Raw genomic sequence first — 19,727 nt, 5'->3', positions numbered from 1 at the left:
GAGAATAGGTTATCAGTAATAAACACTCAGACAGCCCCTTTAATATTGTAAATTGAAGGAGCACTTGTATTGCGCTATCTGTATGTAGACCTGCAAAAATAATATATGTATCTTTTCAATACATCACAAAAGAAAGCTATTTAAGTAATTACAAAACGTCATGAACGCTAATCATGTGTAAATATACTGCTCTAAACAGGAATTTGGAATAACAATTAAGTACAATACTAAAGAAAAGCTATAGTCCAACACTGCCTCCTACTGATGGTTATAGGATTATAGGATCGTTTTACTTTTTCATGTATTTACCTTTCAAACATTATTCTGTTCAGTAATGCAGGGGACATACATACCTGTCATTTCCATAACATTTTTTATAAGACTCCTTGAAGTTCATACAGTATTTAAAATGGTTGTCTCACTTCAGTAATTGACATTTATTTTGCGTAAAATCATCATACAAGTCACTTACCCAAATGCACTCTGTAGCAATAATGCCTCCTGTTCTTAGTTTTCACATTTTTGCTAGTTTTTATAGACTGCTCATCTCTAGGGTAATGGCCATCGTTGCAATGCAGCAGAAGTGGCCGCACTTGCGCACTAAAAGCTAAGAATGTCAGCCTGGTGGCCAGGATCACTAGAGCGAGCACGCATAGACTCGCCAGCATGTGTAGTAGCTCTCTTCGCTGGTGTCACGGTCCCTCCTGTGAGAGAGGTGAGAAGATTAGATAGACTTGCTGCACGTGAGGCTATCTGACAGGTCTCTGTTTTCCTCTATGTATGTTGTGGTTTGGCAGGATCTCACCTCTCCTCAGGTGCCACTCGTTATCAGTGATGAGGCTCTATTTAGATCCGCCTCACACTGCTGACCATACAGTTGATAGTTTCTGCTTGGAGTTGCTAGTGCTGGTTTGTCTTGGATCTCCTGCTTCTCCATACATATCTAAGCTAAGTACTTGTTGCCTTCGCTGTTTCTTATTATCTAGTGTGTGTTGTTTCTAGGCCTCAGGGAAACGAGGGTTCCTTCATGCTGGAAGGAACCAGCTGTCTCCTCCCCTGCTACCTATCCTAGGGCTCGTCAGTTTTAGCAGGGCTTTAGGTATCCGGTGTATGAGTATTTCCACCATTAGGATCTGCTCATAATGGCAGGAGTTAGGGAAAGGCCTAGGGATTACTAGGAGGTCACCATCAGTGATGGCCAGTTCGTAGTGTTCGCCAGTGAACACATGCAAGCTGTCATCTTAACTCACAAGTCCGGCGATGCACAGGTAATTCCTTACCTGTGCCTGTGCGCGAGCCGGTCTGAAACAAATGCGGTCACCGGGAGCAGGCAGTTCCGAGAACAGCCGACGGGCGCCTTCATCGGGCTGTTCTCAGAACTGCCTGCTCCCGGTGACCGTATTTGTTTCAGACCGACTCGCGCACAGGCACAGGTAAGGACTTACCTGTGCATCGCCGGACTTGTGGGTTAAGATGGCAGCTCGCATGTGTTCACTGGCGAACACTACGAACTGGCCATCACTGGTCACCATCTCTCTTCCTTAGCTTTTGAGGCCTAGATTGTTGTCGACTCGTTGTGGTGTGTATTTGGTGTTTTCCCTTCCCCTTAACCTGTGACATTATCAACCGCCTAAACTGTTATCCTTTGTTTTATCAGTGCAGCTATGGATACTGTTTCTGCACTGGTTGATCGTATGCAGAGGCTGTCTTTGGAGGTGGCTGACCTCCTCATGGCCGTTACACAGTTTCAGAGACCACAGGCGGTGGGTTCCGGCAGCGGGAACCAGGCCTGCCCTGAACCGAAGGTTGCTCTTCCGGATTGGTTTTCCGGGGGAAGTGAACTCTTTGTTCGATTCAGGAAATCGTGCAAATTATATTTCAGACTGCGTCCTAGCTCTTCTGGGGACGAGAGTCAGAGAGTGGGGATTATTATTTAGTTGCTGAAAGGTGACGCTCAGTCTTGGGCTTTCTCTATGCTGACTGGTTCACAATCCCTCCGGTCGGTAGATTAATTTTTCATAGCTCTGGGACTTATCTACGATGACCCAGATCGGGTTCCCCTGGCCGAATCTAAGTTGCGTTGCTTGCGGCAGTGAGTCCTATTGCTCTGAATTTAGGAGGTGGGCAACTAATACGGAGTGGAATAACCCAGCTCTCCATAGTCAATTTTGTCAAGGACTGTCTGAGAACCTGAAGGACGCCTTGGCATTTCACACTAATCCAGAGACATTGGAGGAGGACATGTCTCTGGCGGTGGGTATTGATAGACGCCTGAAGGAGAGATCTAAAGTTCCTCTCGCTCGGGACGTATTATCATAGAGGGAAGCGGTCTCTTCTGACACTCTGGGTAAAGAGACACTCGAGTTCGTGTCTGGTGATGAGCCAATGCAATTGGGTCAGGTCTAGTGATGAGCGGCAGAGGCAATATTCGAATTCGCGATATTTCGCAAATATTTGGCGAATATTCGCCATATATTCGAGAATTCGCGAATTTGTGATCTCCAGGCATTATTTTCTTGATTGCGAAAATTCGCATAAAAATCGCATACAAAAAGTTTCGCATAACTGGTATTTTAAAAAAAATTGAATATTCACGATTACGAATATATTTTGGGATATTCTAAATATTCGCGAATTCTCGAAGTGCCGATATTCGCGATTAAAATTCGCAATTAGAATATTCGTGATCAACACTAGTCAGGTCACACCTGGACCAGGTGATGAAAACTGTTAAGAAAAGACTTTGCTTTTTCTGTGGTAAAGGAGGACATTTTGTTAACGTATGTTCTTATGTTAAACATCAAGTTGAAAAGGGAAAAAAAAGTCCTAATGTGTCTAGTCCTCCTTTTCACTCTTGGTAGTGTGGATGGGGAAGTTGAGAATGTACTTTTGTCTTTTACCGGTAGTACCCGATTTCTCCTGCCTGCCAAGTTGGCACTAGAATCCAAAACTGTTGAAATGGAAGTATTTATTGACAGTGGGGCAGGGGTTAACTTAGTGGATGGCCAGTTTGTCCGTGTGCATGGTTTGATAACAAGCGCATTAGACAAAAATATTTCTGTGTTTGCGATTGATTCCGCCCATCTCTCTCAAAAGTGTCTGTCTCAAATGGTGCAGGACATTCGCCTAAAGGTGAGAGATTCTCATGTTGAATCCATTTCATGTTTTGTGCTGGAGGGTTTGCCTGCTCCTCTGGTGTTAGGTTTACTATGGTTAACCAAACTTAACCCTACTATCGATTGGCAAGCAAGACAGATTCTCGATTGGAGTGATTTCTGCCTTGACAACTGTCTTAGCACGTCGCTTTCTGTTGTAACTACTAAAATGTTAACTCCTTTTCTTTTCGGATTTTTCTGATGTATTCTCTAAGGGTGGAGACCAGGAGTTGCCTCCTCATCGGGAGTATGATTGCCCCGTCAACCTTATTCCCGGAGCTAGATTGCCAAAGTCTTGGTTGTATAATCTTTCTGAACCCGAAAGAGTAGCCATGCGAGAGTAAATCACCGAGAGTTTGGCTAAAGGTCATATTAGACCATCCCAATCACCAATGGCGGCGGGGTTCTTCTTTGCTAAAAAAAAAGGATGGAACTCTTAGGCCATGTTTGGACTTCCGCGAGCTTAATCGCATCACTATCCGTGATCCCTATCCCCTTCCTTTGATCCCAGATTTATTCAATCAGATTGTCGGTGCCAAGGTGTTCTCTAAATTGGATTTGAAGGGGGCATATAATCTGTTAAGAGTCAAGGAAGGGGACGAATGGAAAACGGCCTTTAATACTCCTGAGGGTCATTTTGAGAATCTGGTCATGCCTTTTGGTTTGTCCAATGCTCCTGTGGTTTTTCAACACTTTATCAATGACATCTTTCATCATCTGGTGGGCAGGTTTGTGGTGGTTTATATGGATGATATTTTAATTTATTCCCCTGATATGGAGACGCATAAGGATCAAGTGAGACAGGTCTTACAGATCCTAAAAGAGAATAAATATTATGCCAAAATGGAGAAGTGTATATTTGCGGTCCCTGAAGTGCAATTCCTGGGGCATCTACTCTCATCTTCGGGTTTTCGTATGGATCCGGAAAAAGTTTGTGCTGGGTTGGACTTAGATCGACCCGAAGATCTGAAGGCACTCATGCGATTTTTTGGGTTCACCAACTACTACCATAAATGTATCTTGAATTACTCAACTGATGTTAAACCATAAACTGATATGACTAAGAAAGGCGCGGATTTCTCAGTCTGGTCTGAAGAAGCATTGCATGCTTTTTCAGCAATAAAGGAATGTTTTGCTTCTGCTCCTATTCTGGTGCAACCGGATATGTCACAACCAACCCCCCAGAGGTAGGGGTTGGAGCAGTCTTGTCGCAAGGTTCTTCTCCTAGGAAATGGCGCCCTTGTGCTTTTTTCTCTAGAAAACTCTCTTCTGCCGAAATAAATTATGATGAAGGTAATAGAGAGTTGTTGGCCATTAAATTGGCTTTTGAAGAGTGGCGTCATTGGTTGGAAGGAGAAATTCATCCCATTACGGTAATTACTGATCACAAAAATCTGGCCTACCAGCAGTCGGCTAAACGTCTGAACCCAAGGTAGGCCAGATGGTCGTTGTTTTTTACTAGATTTAATTTCATTGTCACTTATCGTCCTGGGATTAGAAACGTCAAGGTGGATGCCTTGTCGCGTAGCTTTCCCGGGGGGGGGGGGGGGGGGGGGAGATACGGAGGCTCCTGCTCCAATATTGGCTGATGGGGTGGTTGTATCCGCCCTTTATCCTGAACTTGAGAAAGAGGTGTTGGAGGCCCAGGGAGAGACACCCGATTCCTGTCCTGCAAGGAAAATGTTTGTCCCTTCGGAACTACGACACAAGTTGTTTACGGAACATCACGATACTGTTCTTACGGGACACCCTGGGAGCAGATCCACTGTGGATCTCATTTCTCAAAGATTCTGGTGGCCAGGGTTACGTAAATGTGTTAAGGGCTATGTGGCAGCTTGTGAGACTTGTGCGCGTGCTAAGGTGGCTCATACTCGGCCTTCAGGATCTCTACTTCCCTTGTCTATCCCTATTTGGCGGAAGATTTAAAACAATTTAAATAAAATGGGCAAAAAGTATAAACGTATGGCTGACAAGAGACGTGTGAGTGGTCCGGACCTGAGAGTGGGTGATTCTGTGTGGCTGTCCACAAGAAACATTAAGTTGAAGGTACCCTCTTGGAAGTTGGGGCCAAAGTTTATTGGGCCATACAATATCTCTGCCATTATTAATCCGGTTGCTTTTCGTCTTGAGCTTCTGCAGGCTTTGGAGATTCATAATGTGTTTCACAAGTCATTGCTGAAAAGATATGTTGAACCTGCTGAACCGTCCTCCCTGCCACCATCTCCTGTTATGGTGGATGGTAATCTTGAGTTTCAGATTGCCAGGATAGTGAATTCAAGTATTCTTCGTGGATCTCTTCAGTACCACGTGCACTGGAATGGTTACGGTCGAGAGGAAAGAATGTGGGTTCCTGCGACCGACGTGAATGACAGTTGCCTTGTGAGGGCCTTTCACAGGGTGCATCCTGATAAAGTCGGTCCTGGGTCTCCGGAGGCCACCCGTAGAAGGGGGGTTACTGTCATGGTCCCTCCTGTGAGAGAGGTGAGAAGATCGGATAGACTTGCTGCACGTGAGGCTATCTGACAGGTCTCTCTGTTTTCCTCTATGTATGTTGTGGTTTGGCAGGATCTCACCTCTCCTCAGGTGCCGCTTGTTATCAGTAATGAGGCTCTATTTAGATCCCCCTCACACTGCTGACCATGCGGTTGATAGTTTCTGCTTGGAGTTGCTAGTGACGGTTTGTCTTGGATCTCCTGCTTCTCCATACATATCTAAGCTAAGTACTTGTTGCCTTCACTGTTTCTTATTATCTAGTGTGTTGTTTCTAGGCCTCAGGGAGACGAGTGTTCCTTCATTCTGGAAGGAACTAGCTGTCTCATCCCCTGCTACCTATCCTAGGGCTCGTCAGTTTTAGCAGGGCTTTAGGTATCCGGTGTATGAGTATTTCCACCATTAGGATCTGCTCATACTGGCAGGAGTTAGGGAAAGGTCTACGGATTACTAGGAGGTCACTATCCCTCTTCCTTAGCTTTTGAGGCTTAGATTGTTGTCGATTCGTTGTGGTGTGTATTTGGTGTTTTCCCTTCCCCTTAACTTGTGACACCTGGCCACTTTGTATTGCCTCTGTCTGTAGCTTCCCTCCCCAGCCACCTTGTATGTTCTCCTGTTTTTAGTATAGAACAGCTCTAGGGGATGCACCTTAGGGCTGTTCTATACAGCTATGAATATACCTTGGGACCAAACATGCACAGGCAAGGGGACGGGTTACATTATCCCAGCACTGCTTGACTGTGCCATCAGTCAAAAGAAGAGGCACCATCCCCCTACAACTCTGAAATAGCGCCTAGAGACCGGCAATCAAAGCGGCAGGTGAGAGAATCCCTTCAATAATTTTTTTTTTTTCCGTGTGGTATAAGACCAAAACTATGTGCGATATCTGTACTGAGTGAATCTAATTCTGTTATGTATTCCGCTACCACAGACCATAACGGAATTCTATGATGGCAAGCACCACGGAAGACTGTAAGAGGCATTCCGTATTGTATTCCGTCATAATAGAATGATATGGCCAGCATGCAATCTGGAATGCCTCTTATAGGCTTTAGTGATGAGCAGCATAGGCAATATTCGTTTTTGCGATATTTATCTTTTTTTTGCATAATATTAGCAATAAATTCACGAATTCTAGAATTCATGATCTCCGGTCATTATTTTTGCGATTGTGCAAATCGGCACTAATGATGCGCATATTTTTTGCGCAATACATGCAACTTCACATTTTATCAGGTCTGAGTAGATATTACTGATTGGTGCACTAAGTATTGTTATGACATCACAGCACTATGTCTGTAGCATGTATGTATGGACAGCAGAGAAACAGTAATTCCTATCACACTACCTAACACCCTGCACTGGAACCTATCAGCTACACTATATCACCATCTAACCTACATTGACTATCTCCCACTAACTATCTGTATTATATATATGAGCTAACTATCTAATGTAATTGGATAAGGAATAGGATCCAGATGAAAGCACAGAGCACAGCAATGTCACTGCTCTCTCTCTCTCTCTCTCTCTCTCTCTCTCCCTCTCAGAACTGCAAAAAAAACAACAGAAAATGGCTGCTGGGGAGTTTCCTATATAGTAAAGTGTAGCTGGCCAGCTAAGACCTGTCCTAGGTTGCTAATATAGCTTATATGTTTATACAGCTAGACCTGCCAATAACCTTAATACAGTTCCTATGTGTGTGTGTTAAAGGGAAAAGCAGAGTTATTTACAATAACTTCATGTTTGGATGTCATATAACTGTTATATATATTGTGTTCACAGAAAAGATAATATGCCTTTAAGATTCATTATATGGATGTGAGGTAAGCTCAATGACACAGCAGAAACAACAGAAAGCATAGAGTTAAACTGTTGTTGCTGGGAAGGAGTCTAGACCAATCACAGCCAGCCTCACACACAGCAGGAGTCTTGGCCAATCACAGCCAGCCTCACACACAGCCTGTGTGGGAAACTCCCTAGCAGGAGCTGCTAGAAATTATTATTCACCAGGAGAGAAGCGATAGCGCTCCTCAACTTGCACAGCAAAAAGCGCATTAGAGCAGTGGAGTGCCAGCATATACCGCCGCGCAGCAACTGTTTACTGAGTGAGCAAGCAAAGACACCTCAGCGGAGCTACCATAGAGGTCATAGAAAGCGTGCATTAGTCAAACTGCAGCCGACTCTTAAAGTGGCAGAACGGCAAAAGCATAATAGTCAGAGAAAGAGCGCCAACCCTCCTACGATCCCTAGAGAGAGAAAGAGACGCATGGTGGGAGGCCAAAGTCCAGAGTGCCCGCACGGCTATCCACGAAGAGGCCACGTACTGCAGCCAGCTAGTTTCCTGCCACTAGGCCCAAAGTCTGCACAGAGAATCGCAAGTCATTGCAGAGCATCACAAGTCAGCGCAGAGCATCGCATCATCAAGAAAAGACACATCTCCTTTAAGACTGACATTTGTTCCTGCTCTTCAGAATAAGGTCAGAGCTTTGCTTTTATTACTTATGATTGCATATAGGCTTTGGCATAAAGAGACATTTTTTGTGTTCAGAAATAATAGACTTGAAAGTAAAAAACAAAGGACAGTTTGTAGCATATGGAAAGTAATTTATTTCTGCATTTTGTCAGTATTGCATATAAAGTGAAAGGCATCTTATTATTTGTATTGATTGTGATAGCATTGAAAGTAAAATGTCTGAGCCTAGTATTACCATGCCACTGTTAGAGGATGCAAAGATAGATAGAATAGAAGTTGAAGAGCAAGGGAACCTGTCTGAGGTAGAAGAGTCTGAAGCAGCATTAGACTTGCCTCAAACAAATATAGCCGAAGCAGATGAACTAAGACATTCATCACGTGTCAGAAAACCGACCCCAAAGATGCTGGAAAATTTGTAGCAAGAAGCAGCACTGAAAGGAAAAAGTTCGCCAGAATGTATGATAAGTGGAAATTATACATTAATAGTATAAAAGGGAACTTGAGTGATATGGTAGAGATGGTAGAAGAATCTTAATCAGAGCTTATGGCAGCATATCTGAACCTGCGGTCGTTTACACCTTCCCAGGATATTGTAAGGAACATGGACACATGTACTGCAGTCACTAAAGACTTAGTAAAGTTTGTGAGAGAACTTTCATCTGCAGCTAATGTGATGAATGTAATGTGATGATGAAGTTAAATTAAGAAGTAGAATGAACAAGCTTTTTATGAGAGACTATGGTAAATCATTAGGTGGTACCACAATCTCAAGTGTGACTTCCTTCGCTAGCAGAAGTGCCAACCATATATGAGAGTCCTCAAATACTTCAGCCAAAAGAAAGGAATTAGCTGAACAACTTAGTGTCAAGAGAGCAGAAATTGAAATGGAAGCTGCCATTGAGGCGCAGCGCCAACTGATGGCTGAAAAGGAAGCTGAAAAGGATGCACAACGCCATCAGATGGAAGCTGAAATGGAGGCACAGCGCCATCAGATGTAATCTGAAATGGAGGCACAGCGCCATCAAATTGAAGCTGAAATGGAGGCACAGCGCCATCAAATGGAAGCTGAATTGAAAAGTCTGGAAAGGCAAAAAGAAGTTAAGATCATAGAAACCAGACTCAGAGTACACGAAGAGGACATGAATCAGAGTAGTCATAGGTTCAAATCTGTACTAAGTGAAGAATCAGACTCCTACTTTCCTACATACTCCCAGGAGAATGGAAGGAAATCTCCAGCACTTAGTGAGGAAATAAGTCATTATCCTTCCATCCTTGCTCAGAAAGACAAACAGAGGCCTAGTCCAGTGTTAGGAAAAAGGTGTGTGGATTTACCCTCTATCTCTACCGGAAAAGAAGAAGAAAGTGAACCGGATGATTCTATTCCTAGATGCCACAGCAATGCTCAGGAGAATGTTACAACCATTGTCCCAGCAAGACCACAGAGAACAGTCCTAGCTAGACTTCCCATTCCGGAACCTACTGTATTTTCAGGAGACGTACTGAAATTCATAGAGTGGAAGGCAAGTTTTGAAATGATCATTGAGCATCATTGTTTCAGTCCAGTCGACAAGTTATTCTACTTTAGAGATATGTTGGTGGGGAAGCAAATAAAGTTCTTGAAGGTAACTTCTATAGAAAAGACGAAGAAGCCTACAAGCAAGCTTGGGAAAAATTGAATGCAAGATATGGTCATCCTTTCTTAGTACAAAGAGCTTTTAGAAAGAAATTGAATAACTGGCCTAAAATAGGTCCTAAAGAACACTTCAGACTCAAAGAGTATGGTGACTTCCTGCAAGCATGCAGCAATGCCATCCCACATGTTCAAGGTCTAGAAGTACTGAATGACTATCTAGAAAACCACAGGATGCTAGCCAAGCTGTCTGAAGAAGTGGCTTCTAGATGGAATTGTTAGACTGAACAGTTAGATCTAGGCAAAAACTTCCCAAGTTTTAAAGAGTTCTCTGAGTTTGTCAATATGGAAGCACGGATAGCGTGCAATCCAGTAACATCATGTTACATCTTAAAATCCTTAGAAGAAAGGCCTGCAAAAGAAATAAGACGTGCAAGAGCAACTAGCTTTGCAACCAACGCAGCAGCTAAAGGTCCAAACACCTACGAGAGCAAGTTCAAAGTCACTATTGGGATCAGTAGAGAGACAGAATCGACAAATCTTCCGACTACCTTCAAATGTATGTTCTCCATACACAAGTGCCAACAATTGAAGGATAAGTCCCCAGATTAAAAGAAAAAAATTGTATTTGATAGCCAACTGTGTTTTGGATGTCTAAGAAAAGGCCATGTTACTAAGGAGTGTAAGAAAAAGGCCACATGCAGCGTTTGTAAAGGACGCCATCCTACATTACTACATAAAGAACGTCCAAAGAAGGATAAATCCTTAATACCTAAAGATACTGAGGAAGGAAAGAAAGTATCGGTATTCTCTTGCAGAGTGAGGGAAGGAGAAAGCAACGGCACATCAATGGCTGTACCAGTTTGCATTTCAAATCCTAAAAGGAGGAACAAGAAGGTATACGCCTATGTGCTACTGGATGCCCAGAGTGATGTCACCTTCATTGATCAAGAAATCTGCAAGAAATTACAATTGGCTACAGAACCAGTGAACCTCAAACTCACCACAATGGCGGGAAGAGACACATTAGTGAACAGTCAAAGGGTCAAAGGACTGAGAGTTAGAGGACTTCATTCAAAGTGCAAATTAGATCTACCCTCAGCTTATGCAAAAGATAATATACCTCTAGATTGAGATCGCATACCTACCTGTGAAACAGCCAATAAATGGGAGCACCTATCTGTCATATCACATGAAATGTCCCCGCTGAAGGAGTTTGGTGTTGGACTGTTGATAGGCTACGATTGTCCCGAAGCTTTGGTACCACGGAAGGTAATCACAGGAGTAAAGGGCGAACCCGGCGCTGTTCAAACTGATCTAGGATGGGGTGTTGTTGGAGGAAAACAGCAGATCGCAAACTCAAGACAGGTGACAGGATTGTGTCATCGAATATCTGTCCAAGAGTTCCCAACTGTAAGTCCAGCAAAAGTAATCAAGATCCTTGAATCCGACTGCACCATATCAGCCAGTCTTGAGTGGGACTCGTAGACTCCTCCCTCCTCCCATTGCTAGCATGGCTACATGCTGGAGGTAACTGGTGAGTTGTCTGTAAGTCGGACCTCACGCTCCTGTAATTCGCCCACTGGCCCCTGGTATTGCCCATACGGCACAGGTAGGTGAGTTTTCGGACCCGAGCTACTTGAGAAACCTTGGCGCGGTGCTCGGTCTCAGACATGTCCTCCATAGTAGGACATGTTGGCTAATCTCTAAATTTTAACATCAGTTTGAGGGTTTAGTAAGATGACCGCAGAGTGCACCTGTCTTTGCACATATTATATTGTTATATTGGTTATCACATCCACATAATTGCTGACTTGTGTAGGATGTTCATTGTGGTACTTGTGTTCCGCTGCGGGCATCCTCCACTGTATGCATTTTTGCTGGGGATTTCCATTAGCAATGGACCACAAGTGCAGGATTTGCTCCCCTGTATATACATCCACAACTGCATATGGGTTTGAGCACTTCCTGCCTGTTTAACACCACGCCATTTTTTCAGTTTGTTTGTATATAGCGATGCTGGAGGTGTATAAACTCCAATTTAAATGTGCCTGTTTTCCATCCACAGGCTATATTTAGGTGCATCCACGAGACCTGGGCCATATCAGCCAGTCTTGAGCGGGACTCGCAGACTCCTCCCTCTTCCCATTGCTAGCATGGCTACATGCTGGAGGTAACTGGTGAGTTGTCTGTGAGTCGGACCTCACGCTCCTGTAATTTTCCCACTGGCCCCTGGTATTGCCCATATGGCACAGGTAGGTGAGTGTTAGGACCCGAGCTACTTGAGAAACCTTGGCACGTTGCTCGGGCTCAGAGATGTCCTCCATAGTAGGACCTGTTGGCTAATCTCTCAATTTTAACATCAGTTTGAGGGTTTAGTAAGACCACAGAGTGCACCTGTCTTTGCACATATTATTATATTGAATCCGACTTTGCAGACATAAGTTCTAAAGAAAAGAATGTATCCCATGAAGACATAAAGTTCATACACACTGCTCTAGAAGAAAGTATTCAGCAGAATCAACAAGGTTATCTTGAAATGCCCTTACCTTTTAGAGAGCAACCTCGTCTGCCAAATAACAGAAATCTTGCACTAGCAAGATTGAAATGTTTGAAGAAAAGGATGGGAAGAGATCCCAAACTCAAGAATGATTATTTGAAATTCATGGAAGACATCCTCGAAGAAGGACATGCAGAGAAAATAACCAACCTAAAGAAGGAGAAGTGTGGTACATCCCACATCAAGGTGTTTACCACTCAAAGAAACCAGATAAGATAAGATAGAGTAGTATTTGATTGCTCAGCAAGGTACGATGGTGTTGCATTGAATGATCATCTACTAAAAGGACCAGATCTTACAAACACTCTGCCTGGAGTACTCTGTAGATTCAGAAAGTATCCCGTAGCGGTCATGTGTGACGTTGAAAAGATGTTCCACCAGTTTCATGTGGAGAATGAAGATAGAGACGTCCTGAGGTTTCTATGATGGGAGGATGGAGATACAGAGCCAGCAGAATACAGAATTAAAGTATACTTGTTTGGAGCAGCATCGTCTCCAGGTTGCGCCAATTATGGCATGAAGTACCTGGTCAATCAGAATGAAAAGGATTGCCCATCAGCAGCAAATTTTCAGAAGAAAAACTTTTATGTAGATGATGGTTTCATAAGTCTAGAGTCCACAGAATCTGCACTCAAACTAGTGAAAGAAAGCCAAGAGTTATGCGCAATAGGAAACCTGCGCCTTCATAAATTCATCTCAAACAACAGAGAGGTACTGGAATCCATCAGTGACTCTGAACGTGCATCATCAATGAAGAATGTACAGGTGAAACTCGAAAAATTAGAATATTGTGCAAAGTTCATTTATTTCAGTAATGCAACTTAAAAGGTGAAACTAACATACCATATTTTTCGCCCTATAAGACGCACCGGGCCATAAGACGCACCTAGGTTTTTGGGGAGGAAAATAAGAAAAAAATATATTTTTAACCAAAAGGTGTGCTTTTGGTGGGTTTGGAACTTATGGTGGTCTGTGGATGGTACTACTCACTACTCCAGTCAAGTTGGAACGTCCTATACAGAAGTTAGTTGTTCTACTTGAGAGTGATAAAAGACACTTGGAAGTTGAGAACCTGATGGAAAATTCCTCAAATTCATGTTCAAGTCCTACCACTAAGAACATAGAATTATAGGTAATTTTGGTGGGAGTGTAGCTGGCCAGCTAAGACCTGTCCTAGGTTGCTAATATAGCTTTCACAAAAGCAGAAAAGATAATATGCCTTTAAGAGTCATTATATAATGTAAGGTAAGCTCAGTGACACAGCACAAACAACAGAAAGCATAGAGTTAAACTGTTGTTGCTGGGCAGGAGTTTTGACCAATCACAGCCAGCCTCACACACAGCAAGAGTTTTGACCAATCACAGCCAGCCTCACACACAGCCTGTGTGGGAAATTCCCCTAGCAGGAGCTGCTAGAATAATTACACCAGAGGAGAGAAGCTGAACAGACATTCACTCCACTAAGAGCTGTGTTTTATGGAAGCAGAGAGTCCAAAATAGGTATTTAAAACAGTTATATAATGTTCCTACTGTTAATATAGTGATTAGAACTGTATACTGAACCAGTTATATGTGTGTTTACTTACAGTTCCACCAATTGCAAACTACAAAGTTCACAATCCAAATTCAAATTCCATATTGCAATCCAAATTGCATACAACCATACCAGATTAAACTCAACCAATCTGCAAATAGTTACTGCTAACTGCATACTGCAAATTGCGACCAAATTCAGCAAGTGAACTATTAGTTAGACCTCAGATATACCTCTCAGAGAGATCATAAAGTGCTTAAATACCTTAAAGTGAGAGTACAGATACTCAAGAGAGAAAAATATATACCATTCTATGTTGAATGACAAGATTGAACAGTTGAACCACGATCTTATACATACCGCCATTTTGTGATACTTTATTCAACACCAGTGATGGCCAGTTTGCATTGTTCGCCCGCAAACATATGCGGGCTGCCATTTTTTTTTACAAGTCCGGCGAGGCACAGGTAAGCCCTTACCTGTGCCTGTGGGCGAGCCGGTCTGAAAACAAGTGCGGTCAGCGGGAGCAGGCAGTTCCGAGAACAGCCACCGGGGGCCTTCATCGGGCTGTTCTCGGAACTGCCTGCTCCCGCTGACCGCACTTGTTTTCAGACCGGCTTGCGCATAGGCACAGGTAAGAGCTTACCTGTGCCTCTCCGGACTTGTGAAAAAAGATGGTAGCCTGCATATGTTCACTGGCGAACAATGCGAACTGGCCATTACTGTTCAACACGTGTTTTGTACATGGACTATCTGCTGCGGAGGCGGCAGTGTTATATGAAGAAAAGTTGAAATTAATAAAGTAGTTATTTCAAGCATTTAGTGTGCTCTTTAAACCTACTGTTTCCATAGAACGGCACTAGAGGAATTACAGAGTAATAGACAGTCTGGTTAGACTAAAAGTCAGAGATATCAAATTTCTTCTAATGCCACAGCGCAAAAGGCACTTCATAGTGCTGCGCCTGCCACAGAGGTAGCAGCAGCATCAGGAGACCACAGAGTGGCACAATGACAGAGTGTGGAGGTGGCAGCAGCAGCATGAGGAAGCCACAGAGTGTCAAGTTGACCTAGTGTGGAGGTAGCAGCAGCATCAGGAGACCACAGAGTGGCAAGGTGACATAGTGTGGAGGTAGCAGCAGCAGAAGCAGGCTACAGAGTGGCAAAGTGACATAGTGTTCAGGTAGCAGCAGCATCAGAAGACCACAGAGTGGCAAGGTGACATAGTATGGAGGTAGCAGCAGAATCAGGAGACCACAGAGTGGCACAATGACAGAGTATGGAGGTAGCAGCAGAAGCATGAGGAGGCCACAAAGTGGCAAGGCGACATAGTGTTGAGGTTGCAGCAGCATCAGGAAATCACAGAGTGGCAAAGTGACATAGTGTGGAGGTGGCAGCAGCATCAGGAGACCACAGAGTGGCATGGTGACATAGTCTGGAGGTGGCAGCAGCATCAGGAGACCACAGAGTTACCCGGTGACAGAGTGGGGAGGTGGGTGGCAATAACAGTACCCACTGACGATGGTGGGTGTAAAAAGGATCACTTGGCATCAGATGTGTGGCATCAGGCGGGTGGCATCAGAATAGTAGCTGAGGCAGGTAGCCAGAAGAAACCGGTCTCTTTTGTCAAGGTTTGGGTGAGGCAGCATGGATGATCTAATCTGATGCATCAGGCATTGGTGGGTGGAAATCCTGGCTGATCCACGCCTGATTCATCTTGACAAAAGTCAGTCTCTCCACATTTTGGGTGAAGAAAGCTGCTCATCAGCGACTCTAGACTCAGGCTGCTGCTGACAGAGCTGGTATTGCTCCTGCCACCCCCCTCAGCAGCCATGGCAGTGGAACGTGAGCGCAGAGGTCCCTTCTGGTAAAACCTGCGAGAGGATGGATGATGGCACAGATAGGCAGCGGCCAACTGACTACATAGTATTTTTTCTATAGTAGTTCAGTTCGTCCTCCCTCTCAGCAGGTGTAAAATAGGCCCCCATTTTGGACCGGTAGCGAGGGTCTAACATGGTGGAGAGCCAGTAGTCATCCCTCTGCTGAATGGTGACAATTCAGCTGTCACTACGCAAGCAAGTGAGCATGCATCGGGCTATTTGCTCAAGTGACATTTGCGGAGGGACTCCCTGCCACATACTGCCACAGTGTGTCTGGGTCATCTGCCTTGTCTTCCTCATCTTCCTCTTGATCCTCTGGCTGCTCCTCCTCTCACCTGTGTAGAAAAACCACCCATTTCGCTACACATTGCTTGTGCTCCAATGTCCTCCTCCTCCAGTTCAGCCCCCACAGGGCTCATGTGGCCATGAGATGCAGGCGCCACATCTCCCGTCCCCTGACAAGCCATATTTACCAGCATCTTTTCCAGGATATGAATCAGTGGAATGATGTTGTTCATCCCATAATCCTGGCGACTGACAAATAAAGTGGCCTCCTCAAAGGGCACGAGCAAACGGAGGGTGTCACACATGAGCTGCCACTGGCTAACATTGAAGTTACACAGGGGAGTACCTCTGTCCGCCTGTATCATCAAGAAATCGTTTATGGCCTTTCTCTGTTCATACAGTCGGTCCAACATATGGAGGGTGGAATTCCAACGGGTGGAAACTTCGCACATCAGCCTATGTTGGGGGACGCCGTTTTGCCGCTGTAGCTCAAGGAGGGTGTGTTTGGCGGTGTACGAGTGGCTGAAGTGCATGCAAAGTTTCTTGGCCATTTTTAGGATGTCAAGCAGATGGGTGGAAGACTTTAGGAACCGCTTGACAACCAGATTGAACATGTGCGCCATGCAGGGCGCATGGCTCAGCCCTCCTTGACGCAGCGATGACATAATGTTTTTCCTGTTGTCGGTCACCATGGTTCCGATTTTGAGTTGTCGTGGAGAAAGCCAGAATTCGATTTCTTGATGAAGGTCGCGGAGTAGTTCCTCCCCTGTGTGACTCAGTTCGCCCAGGCAAACTAGGTGCAGAACAGCGTGACACCGCTGTGCCCTGCACATGTGGTATGCTGGTGGGACACTGTGAATTGTCCCTGTAGTGGAGGCTGAGGACAAGGTGGAGGATCAGGCAGAGGCGGACATTGTCGCAGGACCAACGGCGGGGAATGTGAAGGCGGAAGCAGCGTCACCTGACCAAGTTGCTGGTTTGGCTGGGTAGGAACCACATTTACCCAGTGGGCTGTAAAGGACATATATTGTCCTTGACCATAGTTACAGCTCCATACGTCGGAGCTGCCGTGCACTTTGGCAGACACCGACAGGCTCAAGGACTGGCCCACCTTCTGTTCTACATATGTCTGCAGGGCTGGTACTGCCTTTTTGGCAAAGAAATCACGGCTTCGGATTCTCCACCTCAGCTCGGCACAAGCCATCAGTTCTCTGAAAGGTGCAGAGTCCACCGCTTGGAAAGGGAGGGACTGCAGTACCAGCAACTCGGCCAGGAGCACGTTCAGCTTCTGCGCCATTGGATGAGTGCACGCATACTGTTTTCTCTTGGCAATCGCTTCGGTGATCGATTGCTGACAGAATGACTGACTACGAGGACGAGGAGCAGGAGAATCAGGACCAGCAGATGATGGGAAGGACAGACAGCTTCCTTCGGCTGAGGTTGTGGAACCTTGACTGCCTGAAATTGGGTGTGTGCCACTGGGTGATGCAGCGGTTGCTGTGGCAGGCTGGACCACCACATTGGAGCCACGGTTCTCCCAGGCCACTTTATAGTGATGCTGCATATGTTTACGCAGGCCCGTGGTGCCAACATTGGCACCCTGGCCACGCTTCACCTTCTGCCCACAGATTCGACAAATGGTCATGTTCACCTCCCCCGGCGTCTTATAAAAAAAACTGCCACACCGCCAAGTAGGTGATTTTACCACTAACACTTCACACTGACTGACTGCTACCGCCACTGCCTCCGTGCACCACTACTTTCTGGGCCAGTAGGCTCCTGCGAATCGGGTGGTCTACCCTCGGCACGTTTGGCTCCCAACCTCCCACTGCTGCCAGCCTGCTGACTCCCGGGACGCTACTGACTTGCTGGCTCCGCCGCTGCCTCACGCGCAAGCTGCCACCCTCTTTTCCCGATAATGAGGAAGCCCCTTCGTCACCCGGCTCCCAATTGCGATCGTCTAAATCATCATCGAGTACTGTCTGCATGTCACTGATGTCCTTCTCAACGGTCTCTGAGCCAGGAGCCTGACCGCTCGCAACACCAGCTCCCACGCCACTCTCCTCTTCACTACTTGCCCACCTACCGGAGGAAGCAGCGGATGTCTCCTCCGGATCTTGGCTGGGCAGTAGCTGTTGACTGTCCTCTAGTAGCTCGTCCTCGCTGTATAGTGAAGCTGAGCCCACAGGATATAGTACTTCTCTGGCTGAGGAAACAGAAAAGGACAGAGGCAGGTTGAGGACAGGTGAGGGCACAGGGCCTGCTCCCGGGCCATGCCAATTAAGGGTTGTGTATGATGAACCCACCAACTTTTGGCTGTGGGTGTTTGATGTCACTTGCGATGAAGTCGAAGACCGAGTTAACCATTCAAGAACCGCTGGGTTGCTGGTCAAGACACGACTGCTAGCTGACACTGGGAGCTCAGGCCTCTCAAAGTGACCTCTGCTGCCACTCCCCCTTACTCTGCTGCGACCTGTGCCTGCGCCAGAAACATTTAGGCCTGTTCCCTTCCCCTGTGCAGGGTCTGTCACTTCTCTGTCTGACATACTGTTAGATCAAATAAGTAAATAAAAAGGAAATTAATACATGCCAAAAAGAGCTGTCATTTTCTTACTTCAACACACAACGGCTAATAAGCCCCCCCCCCAATACACAACAAAAAAAAGCCTTTAGAACATATAACTGCGGCTGTGAACTGCAAATATTTTTTTTTTTTGCCACTAATACACGCCAAAAAGGGCTGTAATTTTCTCACTTCACCACACAATGGCTAATAAGCCCTTTTTCCCCCACTAATACACGCCAAAAAAGGCTTTAGAACATATAACTGCCCCGCTGAACGGCAAATATTTATTTTTTAACACTAATACACGCCAAAAAGGGCTGTAATTTTTTCACTTCACCACACAACGGCTAATAAGCCCCTCCCCCCCCACTAATACACGGCAAAAAAAGGCTTTAGAACATATAACTGCGGCCATGAACGGCAAATAATACTTTTTTTTACCACTAATACACGCCAAAGAGAGCTGTAATTTTCTGACTTCAACACACAATGGCTAATAAGCCCTTTTTCTTTTTCCCCACTAATACACGCCAAAAAAAGACTTTAGAACATATAACCATATAACTGCGGCCATGAACGGCAAGTAATACTTTTTTTTGCCACTAATACACACCAAAAAGGGCTGTAATTTTCTCACTTCAACACACAACGGCTAATACACGAAAAAAAAAGGCTTTAGAACATATATATAACTGTACCGCACAAGGGCTAATAAGACCTCAATAACGAGAAAGGTTTGCTGGAATTACAGAGGTATCATCTATTGCAAACCTGGAATGAGCAGCAGTATAATGGCAATTTGGATCCGCAGTCAGTGCAGCAAGGTGTAATAGAATTGTTCCTATTACCCAGGCTGTACCTCCCCTATTGGACCCTGTTCTGCTTCAATACTGTGGAATAATCCCTCCCTATCCTTTCCCTACACTTCTAATGCTCTTTCTCTGAACTTCTACTGAGCAAAATATAAGTTTCCAAGTCTTTCCTAGCACTGTCCCTAGCGCCTGCTGACGTCTCTCCCTGCACTAAGTACACTGGAAAATGGCTGAATCCAAGATGTCTGAGGCTATTTATAGGGCTGTGACATCACAGGGCTGTCTGGCTGCTGATTGGCTGCATGCATGGCATTGTGGGTGATCCCTTGTTCCCAGAGTTAC

Source organism: Bufo bufo, chromosome 3 (genome assembly GCF_905171765.1).
Source record: "Bufo bufo chromosome 3, aBufBuf1.1, whole genome shotgun sequence".
Taxonomy (NCBI): Eukaryota; Metazoa; Chordata; class Amphibia; order Anura; family Bufonidae; genus Bufo; species Bufo bufo.
The sequence above is the reverse complement of the archived record's forward strand: the minus strand, read 5'-3'. Positions refer to the sequence as shown.